This window comes from Sus scrofa, chromosome 15 (assembly GCF_000003025.6).
Source record: "Sus scrofa isolate TJ Tabasco breed Duroc chromosome 15, Sscrofa11.1, whole genome shotgun sequence".
Lineage (NCBI taxonomy): Eukaryota > Metazoa > Chordata > Mammalia > Artiodactyla > Suidae > Sus > Sus scrofa.
In genome coordinates this window covers 123,556,336-123,569,855 of record NC_010457.5, presented here as the reverse complement: position 1 = coordinate 123,569,855, position 13,520 = coordinate 123,556,336, and positions in this window count along the sequence as shown.

The window sequence follows — 13,520 nt, the reverse complement described above, 5'->3', positions numbered from 1 at the left end:
CTAGTTTATACTTGCTCCTTTCATGATGGCGTCTTCCCTTATAATTCTATCCGCATCTAATGCCTTCTTCCTCTGCTTTGTCCCCAAGTCGATGAGAAATTTTCTTTAATGCAGGTTAAGCATGGTAGTAAAACACCTGTAGCAGTTTCTAAGGGGTGCCTAATTATAATTTTCAAATGTCTTTTCTTGATTCAAAGGGTCAGCTAAGGTTTTGGGTGGTACTGTTGATAGAAAGAAAATCCTTTCTAATTAAGAAAGCAAAAATTTATATGTATATAGTTATGATAATTATATAAATATTAAAATAAATATGAAAACAAATGTATATATTATGGTCACCTTCATTATTATATTATATATAATGTATACATATTATATAATTAGGTGGGAGGGAGATAGAGAGAGTCTGAAACAACTCCACCATGTACATTACAAGGTTTAAAAAAAATAGACTGTAAGATAAGATCTCTTCTCTAAAGGATCACTCAGGTTTACTGATTTGCACTTCAATATTATGTCTTGAACTTTTTTCCCTCTGAATTTTACTTTCACCTTTCTGTGAAACCCTTGTTGAGAATAAGATACATCTCAAATTTTGTCTCCTATTGAAACAATACGAAAAGTGTTTTTGGCACTTAGTCTTAAGTGAAAAAACAAAATAAGAATATTCTAAAAAAAAAACCCCACTGATTTATGTCACCTGTCACATTTCAGCTTCAACTTGGCTGTTAGCATCTATGGACCCAAATATTGTGCTTAATTACAACATATATTTAAACAATGGTTGACATTTTTGTGTCCCTTTTTCTCAACTATGTTTTTCTTTTTTAAAAACAGTTTAAAGTCATTTTTGAAGGAAACAGAGTATAACTCAGTTAAATAAATGGATTTAAATTATACCTTTAAGGAAAAAAAATCTCAAGGGAAAGTGTTTATTATGGAATGACTACATGTTTAGGATGAGTATATGCTCAGAAAATGTAGCAACTCTACAATATAAAAAAATGGGAGGAGAATAAAGATAAGCAAAAACTTTTTGCTACCAACAATCATATTGGTGATAACAGTATAAGTATTATGATTCAGTGACTATATATAGAGTATGGGATAAAGTTAACAAGTAATTATGGAATATCCAAATTCTATCATCTTCAATGTCCTAGAGAACGAGGACATAGACTAAAGGAGACCTATAAGTAACAGACAAGAGGTTAAGTAAAAAGCCCTGCAGCCCTGAATTTGAGCTGGAATTTGAATATATATCAGTAAATATTCATGAAGGACTTTATCATAATAATAATAATGTATAAATTCAATGTAATTCCACTCAAAAAGTCCAGTAGAATTTTTTGAGGAAATCAACAAGCTGACTCTAAAATGTGTTTCGTGGAGTTCCTGTCATGGCGCAGCAGAAACGAATCCCACTAGTATCCATGAAGTTGTGGGTTTGATCCCTGGCCTTGCTCAGTGGGTTAAGTACCCGGCATTTCCTTGAGCTGTGGTGTAGGTCACCAGATGTGGCTCGAATCCTGAGTTGCTGTGGCTGTAGCATAGGCCTGTGGCTATAGCTCTGATGTGACCCCTAGCCAGGGAACCTCCATATGCTGTGGGTGTGGCCCTAAAAAACAAAATAAAATAAATTAAATAAATTAAATAAAATAAATTAAATAAAATGTGTTTGGTAAGGCAGAGGAACTAAAACTGCCAAAATAATTTTTTAAAAGAACAAACTCACATAACTTGATTTTCAGACTTGCTTTAAACTGTAGTAATCAAGTCAGTGTGATAATGGCAAAAGAATAAAAGTGTAGATCAGTGGAATGAAATAGAGTCCTGAAATAGATACATATATGGGTTAATTGATTCTTTTCAAAGTTGAAAAGGCAATATAGTGGAGAAAGAACACTCTTTTCAGCAAATGCTCCTGAAACAATTGGATATCACAAGCAAATTTAAACCACGATCCATCTCTTACACCACACACAAAAAATTAACTCAGACGCATCATAGACTTCATGGGAAACCTAAAACTGTAAACATTCTAGAAAGAAGTATAGGAGAAAGTCTTGGCTCTGTAGTATCTTCCCCTCCAGAAACAAGGAAGATTGCCTATTTACATTGTCCGCTGGAATTCACTGGATGACTGACCCACAGGTAGCAGAAAATGGTGTTTCTGGGAATAGCCTCTGAGGACGAGAACCATGTGGTCCAAAAGGCCTCCAAACATGCTTCAGCCTTGATGACCTAGCAGCAGCAGGTGTAATATAGCCATTGATTTGGCACAATGGAGAAAATCACATTATCCTCCCGTTTCCCATTCTTGCCAATGGCCCTGCTGGGCCTAAACGACCATTTGGAGCCAGCCTACTTTCTGTCCTGTGAATGAGACCAGAGAGCTCTTCTGGCCCAATGAAGGAAGAAATGTACGCTGTTCCTCATTTGCTTTCCCACTGATGATTTGTTTTGCAGCCTTTCTCTTGCTAGTGTTCTATAGCAGCTGTTCCTTTTCTTTGCTGTGTATATGTCTCCCTTTTATCTTGGCAGACAGGGCAATTTCTTTGAAATAAAGCCCCCTTCTCTGTTGCAAGTGACCTTGAGACATTCAGCGCTATCATTTCCCAGCTGTATTAGTGACTCCAAATTCAATTTCAAGGTTTTGAAAGCTTTCCCTTGTCCACCTTGTGTTCACTTGCCTTCGTTTAACTGTCCTACAGGGCGATTGCTTTGGGATCCTGGTATCCATTTTAGCATGTGTCTAACTCAGCCAAAGAGAATTGCAGCGAGCGTGGCCTCAGTGCCTGGGGCCTGGCAGTGATCCAGGGCATCACAGTTGAGGTCTCCTGTCATGTCTTTGGATGCTGTGAATAGCCAGCAATGGGAAAAGAGGAAAATGTCATGCTAGGACCTCAGGGTCCAGATCATGCAAATCATTTAACAATATATAGCAGAGACTCAATTACTCACAGTATATAGGACCAAGAGTGCTTTCCCAACAGTAAACTTGAATAATAAGCAATTATAAGCATATTTTAAAATGCAGATGCAGGCTTCTGATTGACGGGTGGGATGGTATACATGGTGATGCCATTGAAACATGCTATTTATGGTTGTCATCAATTACATTGGTGTTTGTCAAGGAACAGCCTTCTGAAACTTAGCTTCCTCATTTGTAAAATTTGTGTCTAAGGCATTTTTCAGACCAAGGCTTCTGGGCCACCTGCTTAGTGAGTATTCAGAAATATATTTGATTCAGGTCTCCATGATTTTGTGTCTTTTGTCTCACAAATACTATTCCAAAAAAAAATGAGAAATAAGTTTCATCTCTTGTGCCCAGGATAACCAAATACTTAGGACTTCCTGGTTGCAAAGGATTCTGAAAACAGTGCTTAGGATCACCAAGGCGCAGGATGGAGGAATGGTAGCAGATATGCCTTGGGAATGACATTCCAGCCTGTAGCTTTATCCTTATTATAGCCCCATACCCTGTGCCTGGTCTCTCTGATTCCTCCCCTCTCTGTTTCTCCCTCTTGATGGAATTCAGGCTGCCTGAATAACAGTTATCCTACCAACAGAACTTAAAAGACCTTTACAACCTCCTATCTGTTTGAAATTTTAGCAGACTGTAATTACAGGGGAAACAAATCAGGATTAACAGTAGAATTAAGGGTTCAAATTAAGCAAAATATCAAAAAAAATAAATTATACCCAAGCTTTATTGCAAAGTAATTGGGTTATCCCCGATGCTGATATTTTTGGAGATTCTTTGTTGTACATTCATGATAAAGCTACAAACTCTCTTTTTGCCCATCTTACACTGGTTCATTCCACGGTAAAGAAGCACCCGCATTTAGTATAGCTATTTCATGGACATGATAAAGAACTTTAATAAATGCCACTTAAAATGGTCAAAGTTCAAAGGAGATAAATTTATTTCTCAAGCGATTCTATAATGCTAATAAGGTTTTTCTCCAAATTTAGCTTCCAATCTCCTGTCTTTAAACAGGAAAGATTGACCTCAGTTATGATGTGAAAATGTTGTACTTGATACAGAATAACATTATAGATTCCAGAATTGTACAATCAGGTAAAACATCAACCAAGTTTCCCAAGAAAGAGTCACGATCATTGACTGGAAATATTTTTACTATCCTTTTCTATATTAAGTGTTTATTCCATGCTTTCTCTGTCCATCAGGGCTCTAGGAGGTTTAAGTTTCAAATGTTTACCCCATTACATCCAGTGAAAGACAGTCTTTGGAGTTCAGAAAAATGATGCCTTTTCTCCGGTGTTTCTTCATGGATTTAACTGGCCACTTGGAAGGAGTTCAGGCCAACGTGTATATGTATGTTACATGTGTGTATGTGCCTAGATGCTTGGTGGGGGGATTTTCAGTTTTCCCTAGAGAGATACACAGAGTTTTGGGAGCATGAAGGTGAAGTTGGAGGAGGGAGCCCTGGGGAATCCCAGTGCAGGATAGGCTTGGCTGTATTCTACCTCATCCTGCAAAGTGTTCTGGACACAACTCCAACATGTATGGAGACTTTCCCACACCAACAGGCAATTCTTAGATGCCAGGAGCATGTCTGAAAATTCAACTCAATTTTGACACTATCTACCCAGATATAGAATTAGATCCCACAGGTAAAGAGCTCAGTCCAACAAGACCACCCTTCACTTCCGAGGCCAGGCTCAAGTCCAGGTTGTTACCTGTACTTCTGACCAACTGGCTATAAATCAGATGTCCTCACCACCCTCACCTTGGGTTCAATCAATTTGCTAGAACTGCTCATGTAACTTAAGAAAACTCATTTCCTTACTAAATTATCTTTTTATTATAAAAAGTCATTAAAGGTTACAAATCAATAGCCAGATGATGAGAAACATAGAATTAGGTCCCAAACAAAGGAGCCTGTGTCCCCAAGAAGCCTGGAACCCAACACAGTAGTTCGTAGCAGTGGTATGGTTCCCAGCTCTCTGAGAAAGGACAAAAAGATATGCTTGTTTTAATGGTGCCTTTATTACATAGTCATGATTGACAAATCATTGGCCAATGGCAATTGATTCAACTAGCAGCCCCCTTCTCCTCCCTGGAAATCAGGGGAAGGGGAGTTCTCCTAGCAACTAGCCCTTATCCTTGGGTGGGATCCAAAAGTTTTCTTTCCTGAAGCACTTTCAGCAACCAAAGACAAGAAACAAATGTTTTATCATTGCTCTTAACACTCAGGAAATGTCGAAAGTTTGGGAGCTGTGAGCCAAGAACTGGGATTGAAGACCATATATACTTGGTCTATATATGACAAATATTTTTCCTACAAATCACCATATTGCACATCCCTTTGCCTGACAAGGATTTATCCTGCCTCATCCTAGTGACTCTCTTATCAAGGTTGGGGAGGAGACATCTTTCCATATTTCAAGATGCCTAATGGTTATGGGTAAATTTCTAAACTTTAAATATGGAGAGCATTTAAAAAAATAATGCAGGAGTCCCCATCGTGGCGCAGTGGTTAATGAATCCGACTAGGAACCATGAGGTTGCGGGTTGGATCCCTGCCTTTGCTCAGTGGGTTAAGGATCTGGCATGGCCGTGAGCTGTGGTGTAGGGTGCAGACGCGGCTCGGATCCCACGTTGTTGTGGCTCTGGTGTTGGCCAGTGGCTACAGCTCCAATTAGACCCCTAGCCTGGGAACTTCCATATGCCGCGGGAGCGGCCCAAGAAATAGCAAAAAGACAAAAAAATTAAAAAATAAAAAAAATAATGCAGACACTATTATGGGGTTCTTCAAAGCAGTCTTTTTAGACTTTAATATTTGTTATGAAATAGTATCTATACTTATTTTCTTGCCTAGATTAGCATCATTTTTCACTGTAGTTCTAGTGCCTGAAATTGAGCAGAGTACAGGGTAGACTATGAATAAATGTCCCCACATGAATAAAGTTATTCAGTTTTATTAGTAACAGTATTTAAATGTTATCTCCTTAGACTCAAAGAATCTCAGAACTTCAAGAGAACTTAGAATTTATGTTGCCCAACCCCCTTATTTTGAAGTAAGGAAACCCAGACTTAGACAATTTTCTTTCTGGGCTTTAAAATAATGACAGGGAAATTATTAAAGATCATCTCACAGACAGAAGTAGACCTGGGGCTGGAGCTCAGGTGTCCTGACTCCTACTGAGTTTCTTATTCATCTCTCTCTTCAATTTAGCATCTTGTTAAAAATCAGAGTCATATTCCCATATTTCCTGGTGGTGTTTCTATGTATTGGAAAGTAGGAAGATAGAAAGGGAATCTTCCATGAAAACGGGCTGTGCCCTAGAAAATGTAAGAGTTACTGTGATAAAAGATGCTCTTTTCCTTCCTATCTCTCTCAAATTATTTTTATGACATCTTGCCCAAATATCTCTGTCCATTGTCCCCCAGATGTCTTGACAACTTTATGGAAAAGGGTACCATATGAAAATATTTCCCTGTGAAGTCCTTACATTGAGGCCACTATCATCTGCCACATCTATGTATTTTTTCCTTAAAAAATTATTACACCATACAATCATATGAGCAAATGATTCAATATATTTGGTGTATAAAATTCAGAAGTACTGGGATGAGAGCATTTGTGAGCTATTTTTGTTTAAACTCTCTGCATTTCCCCTAGAGATTCTGCCTTCTGTCAAGATTAAGTTGTTTGGGCTTTAATATTTGTCATCAAACAAATGGCTTTGATCTCACGGATGCCATAGAGAGGCAGGGTAGAAGAGTCCCATTACTCAGAGAGAAAACAAATTCATGGGCTGCAGACAGCCACTCTGAACATTAAGTCCCGATACAGCAGTCATTCTTGAGACAGAAATCGGAGGACCTGCAGAGAAATGTCTTTTTCCCTAAGAGGCAGTTTCATCATGGAGGGAATGAAACAACAGCATCCACGTGGTCAAGCTGGGTTTTCCTGATCCTACACTTTGGCTGGGAAATGATCACTAATTCATGTGTACCACCAGATATCTCAGGCACACCTCTGTAAATCCATGAGAAACAAGCTATTTAAGGCAAGAACTAGATTTTCTCTGCCTTCCCCCTGCCCCAGCCTGGCCCACAGTGAGTCCTTAGCAGAACTAAGTGATCAGAAAGAACCAACTTATAGCAAATGCAGCTAGAGTCTAGGCCACTGGTTATCAACAGAGGGTGATTTTGACACCATCCTCCAGGGGCGGGGAGCAGAGATATTTTTAGTTGTCACAACTTGGAGCAGCATTTCTATCAGTGTCTAATGAATACAAGCCAGGAATGTTGGTAAATATCCTACATCATCCAGGCCAGTCCTTCAACAAAGAAGTGTCTGGTCCAAGTTGCCATTAGTGCTGAGACTGAGAAACCCTGCCAAGGCTTTTAGAAGGGAAAAGAATTCACACAGGGAAAATAAGCACTATTTATGACAACTCAAGTTTCCCAAATACACCATATTTTGCATTAATTAAGACTAATGGGAGTTCCCTTTGTGGCTCAGTAGGTTAACAACCTGACATAGAGTCTTTGAGGATGCGGGTTTGATCCCTGGCCTCACTCAGTGGGTTAAGAATCCAGTGTTGCCACAAGCTGCAGTGTGGTTTGCAGATGAGACTCGGATCTGGTGTTGCTGTGGCTGTGGCATAGGTCGCAGCTGCAGTTCCAGCTGGCCTGGGAACTTCTATATACAGGGCCAGCTGTAAAAAGAAAAAAAGAGAGAAAAAAAGACTTATGAATTCGTTTCATTAGGACCATCCTGTGTGGGTGGGGTTGCGGATTTCTCCCCAGCAGACAGTAGCTCCCAGGAGCAGGTCCTGCCTAGACAGATAGATATACAGTGATATGCTCTTGCTATCAGGAAATGGCCAGTACTGCTGTGACAGACATGAGCCATTTTGGAAATGAAGCTTTCGGATTAAAGACTGAACCAGGTTTGATAATGTGGGGAGAGCAGCCCTCACTGGTAGGTTGGGGTGGAGGTGATGTTTTCTCAGACAGAGCAGATATGGAGAGTGACAAAGCACTGTCCCTTTCCAGGACATGGTCTGCAGATGTCCTTGCTGTACTGAGAGCAGACAGTTGCACATTTTCATTAGATGCTCTAGGGCTGAGAGAAGATCTTTTTCATATTATCACTCTCCCATAATGATAAGCCTAAGGGAAAGAAAAAAAAAATCTTCTTAAAATGCTCTCACCAAAATGGACAGAGAAAAATGACTCTAGTGGCTCCCATTTCTCAAAGCTCCATTTAAAATCTTTTCCCCCAAACACATTTGTTTATTTTTAATGTATTCCCGATAACATCATTGATTATATCTGATTCATAATTAACTTCAAAAATATGAGTAAGACTCGGAATTTCCATTTAATACTTACATGTAAGAAAGAGAATATTGGTGATTTTGTTTGCTCCAATTAGTAGCTCTTCGTGGACGTAGAGCATTCATCAGTTTTACTTTACCCATTTTACCAGATGGTAGAATATTGGTATTTGATGTTGAGCAAAAAAGTATTTATTTTTGAAAATCTTTTCCCCTAATCATTATTGTTAATGTGAATCTCTTTCATTATTTCATCCCGTTGTTAAGATTAAGCTCACCTCATGGACATTCCCAATGTCGTCATTACTATGGTAACAGTCCTCATGACTTGAGTAACTACTTTGTATCACAAATTGTCCTGGGTACTTTATACAATATTTCCTTTAACTCTTACAATAATGGATATAATGGGTATCATAGCCCAGATTTTACAGGCACAAGGAAACTGAATCTCAAAGTTTAGTAGTTTGCTCAAGGTCACGTAACTACGAGGGACAGAGTCTGGATTCAGTCTGAGGTTTGCCTGACTCTTTTATCAGGGATACAGATATAAGATTGTATCAACAAGGCACAGGGCAATTCAACCAACATCAGTTATGTGCTTTTTTTCTGTGTCATGCCCTGTTCTAGCTACTGCCAGGAATAAATAAATGGCAACTGCAGAGTCGCTGTGACATCCAGGAATGCCCTCAACAAGGAGGTAGAGAATACAAGTATGGAGGTAATATGTTTCTCAGCATTTTTACCAATGTACCACTCACACAAAGAGAAAAAAAGATTATTCTGTAACTCAGAGGAGCTTCACATGTGGCCCCAAATGACTGCAGTGGGCATGACCTATCTTTAAAATATTGCTTTAGGTTTTATATATATATATATATATATATATATATATATATATATATATATATATATATAACATTTTACACCATAATATACCCATGCTGTTTTAATGTTAAAATAAATTTTAAAATTACTTACCATTGGCTGGAATGGGTGCTTCTGGAAGATGGGGCACTTTCTGCATGTGATTTCATATACCCTGTGATTTCATCATGTTGCTATGAAGATCTACAAGGTGAGACAGAAAACTGGAGACCCAGGGGAACGGATGGGCTAGTTCTGAAAGTCAGCAGGCTCAAGACCCAGGAAGAGCTGATATTTACATTCCAAGACCTTCAGGCAGGAAGAGTTTTCTCTCCTTCAGCCTTTTTCTTCTATTTAGGTCTTCCACTAGTCGGATGAAGCCCACCTACATTAGGGAGGGCATTCTGCTTTACTCAGATTTAAATGTTATTCTCACCCAAGAAAACCCTTGAGGGAACACCCAGAATAATGTTTGACCAAACATCTGGGCACCTCACAATGCAATCCAGTTGACAAGTAAAATTAAACCATCACATCCCCCAAAAAATAAAATAAAAAAGTAAAACTAAAAATGAACTCTATCAATACATCTCAAAATAAAAGTTTTAGATTTTAAAAAGTGAAGAAAAACACATCTCGAGATTAAAAGAAAGCAAATCCGAACTTCCTGGAGTTAATGGAATCTTGGACTTGGAGGTTGGATAAGATTTTGGAGTTCTTAGGAGGGAGGGTGTGTATTTTTCAGGAAAGAAGAAATGTGAATAATTGTGACGGAGAATGTGAACAGTAGCAGATTAAATCTGCTCCAGCTCTTCACTCCCCTGTGCTCAGATTAAAAAGCTCCAGTTCTTCACTCCCCTGTGCATCTGTATCTTTTTGCCATGTTACTTTGTAGCTCTTTCAACTAGAGCTAAAGGATTTCTTCTGCCCCTTGTCATTGGCCTTGAACATGTGACTTTCATTAACCAATGAGATATTTACAAATATAACACAGAGCCTGAAATATGTTTCTGCAGATACCCAGAATGCTCTTTGTGCCATGGCACCAACCCCAGCCCAGCCTAGCCTCAATTAATTGATGTCACTGACCCACAGAAACATGACAAGAATAAAACAGATATTGCTTCATATGAGCAAGGCACTGAGCAATTCAGCCAGCATCCACTGAAAATTCTTCTTCTGTGTGTCCTCCTGTGCTGGCTATTGCCGGGAACAATAAAGTGGCAACTGAGAATCCCACCCAGATTGTTGTTAACCGCCGATGTTTGGACCAGCTTGTTTCACAGAAAGCCTAACAAATCCCTCTAACTAGAAATACTATTCTTTTATTTCAATAAATATGCAAGTACCAACTCCATACCCAGACCTACTGGGGATATTATCTCAAATAAAAGAGACATGCTACCTGATCTCACAGAGCTGACAGACATGAACCTATTCTTCTTTGTTTTAAAAAGAAAAGTAATTTTTTCATACTGAAAATCATTACCCTCCACCACCTACTGCTTTTAAAATTAAACTCAAGTCTTGAAAGCATTCACTATCATAACATTTCAGGAACAAAGCTATAGCGTAGAAATGAGACAATATGCTGAGTTTGAGGTTTTGTTTTTACTTTTTTTTTTTCCTGCAAAGCAGAGCTGTCTAATTGGAAAATATGGTGCTGAATGCGATAAATAGTCCAGTGGCCTTCTGAGCATATGAACATGAGTGTTTGTGTGTGTACACATATATGAGTATAGGAAATTCAACAAATGGTATATCATCTATTCAATTACACAAATGCAAAACCTGTAAGTTATCTTTGAATCATCTTTTCCAAGTTTTTCTAGATATCCCATGAATATGTAAATTTTTCTATCACACAATCATCCTAACCAAGCCATTGTCATCTGCCCCCCTGAATTATGAAGTAATAACATCTTAACAGGTCTTCTTTCCTTGTCTAATCTGCATCGAGAGATTTATCAAAAATATGCAACTGGCCTTTAACTCCCCTGCATGATGCTCTTCACTGTTTTTCTACTTCTGAAGAATGAAGCCCAAGATTATTAGGACGCAAAACAAGACCTCCCATATCTCAGGACTGCTACCTTACCTCCTCCATTATTTCACAGGATTAACCATTCCTCCTCCTTGAGGCCTCAGTCTAGGTCAAGTTCATTCTCTTAGTTCTATGTTCCTGTCCTTCAAAATACCCATTTCAGTTCAAAATGTTTCATATTTCTGGGAAATTATTTTTGTTTAATGGCATTATTTTTCTTTGTGTCCATAAAAAAATTTTATTACAGAAGTTTTCAAGCATGAGCGAAGTAGACTATAATAAACCCCATTTCTGTCTCCTTGCTTTAACAATTAGCAACGTATGGATCTTTTATATCTTTCATAGTGTCCTACTTCCTCCCCAAGGATCAGAGTTTATCCTTAAATACCTTAGCCTGTATCTCTAGAAAATAAGAATTCTTCCTTTCAAAAATATCCACAAAATATTTTCACACTCTTACACTGACAAAAATTAATGTTTTTTTTTAAGTTATCAAATACCTTGTTAGTGTTCAAATATTGCGTGAGATTTTTAAGTTTTGACATCTTGTCTTATTGAGGTCTGGGACAGTCTGTCCAGGGCAATGCATGCCTTTTTTTGTTTGTTTGTTTTGTTTTGTTTGTCTTTTTGCCTTTTCTAGGGCTGCTCCTGCAGCATATGGAGGTTCCCAGGCTAGGGGTCCAATCAGAGCTGTAGCCACCGGCCTACGCCAGAGCCACAGCAACTCCGGAACCGAGCCGAGTCTGCAACCTACACCACAGCTCACGGCAACGCTGGATCCTTAACCTACTGAGCAAGGCCAGGGATCGAACCAGCAACCTCATGGTTCCTAGGCGGACTTGTTAACCACTGCGCCATGACGGGAACAATGCATGCCTTATAGTAAATACTCAACTATTGCTGAAAGCAACTGAACAAATGAATTATTGCTTAATAAATATTTATGAATATTTGTGAGCTGGACATGGGAGCACAAAGATACCTGAGGAGCAAGTCACAAAGAAGACTAAACAAACTGCTACCCCTTTTGACACTCCATGTGGAACAAATCACCTCTTCACTTGGCATTCTGGGCCTTGGGCAAGATGGCCCTGGGACAGACTCAGTGCCAAGAGGTGTCAAACTTTGCCCTGCTAGGCTCATGATACCCTCCTGTTCTCTCCCTGGAGTGAGACTCACAGATGACAGAGTGCTTCCTGTCACTGTAGATCTTTGTAAAAAAATTAATAAACGGAAGCCTCAATCAAGTAGAGTCAGGAAACCAGATATGGGTCACAGCCTACTATGACAGCAGAGCCCAATAGGAAGAAAAATCCTTTTCTTTCCTGGCAGCAACTCAACCAATGAAAAGCCATGGACTCTTTTATTACAACCCTCTCAACTTCCTTTTCCTCTCTAGAAAATGTTCTCCTTCCCTTGCTCTGCAGGGGCTTCTATATAGCTCATCATGTTTGCAGGCCCAGAATTACCACCCTACGCTGATCCTGAATAATTCCATTTTTCTGATGAAATAACTGGCAATCTATTTTATATCAGCACTTTCTTTCTTCCCCATCATTTTCTTTTCCCGATCCCCAAAGAGCACTGGACTCAACAAGGAGTGTCCATTAGTCAAAATCAGATGAACTGGGCACTGCAGGGATTGGTGGTTGATTGGGAGGCTTTGTGTCTCTGTGTAGACACTTGAGCATGATCTGAGTGTGTTATTAAGAAGCTCAGGGAGTTCCCGTCGTGGCGCAGCGGTTAACGAATTCGACTAGGAACCATGGGGTTGCGGGTTCGGTTCCTGCCCTTGCTCAGTGGGTTAACGATCCGGCGTTGCCCTGAGCTGTGGTGTAGGTCGCAGACGTGGCTCGGATCCCGCGTTGCTGTGGCTCTGGCGTAGGCCGGTGGCTACACCTCCGAATGGACCCCTAGCCTGGGAACCTCCATATGCCGCGGGAGCGGCCCAAGAAATAGCAAAAAGACAAAAAAAAAAAAAAAGAAGAAGCTCAGGTTTATCTCATCTCACCACTGGGAAAGAGAGCAGTCATAGTCAAATTTCACCATGGGAGGAAAAAAAGATCTGTGATGCTTATTCTATTTTTTTTCACTTTTATTATCTTAAATATGTAGTTTATAGAATTTCGCTTATAAAAACAGTACTTACCCCTAGTTGTGATTTTTACCCCTTTATAAGCCCTTGGCATTATCTTTTACTACACAATATTCCATTAAGCATCATTTCTAAACTTTTTATAATGAAAACTTCGTTTGCTTCCAACTCTGAATTATTATAAATAATGCT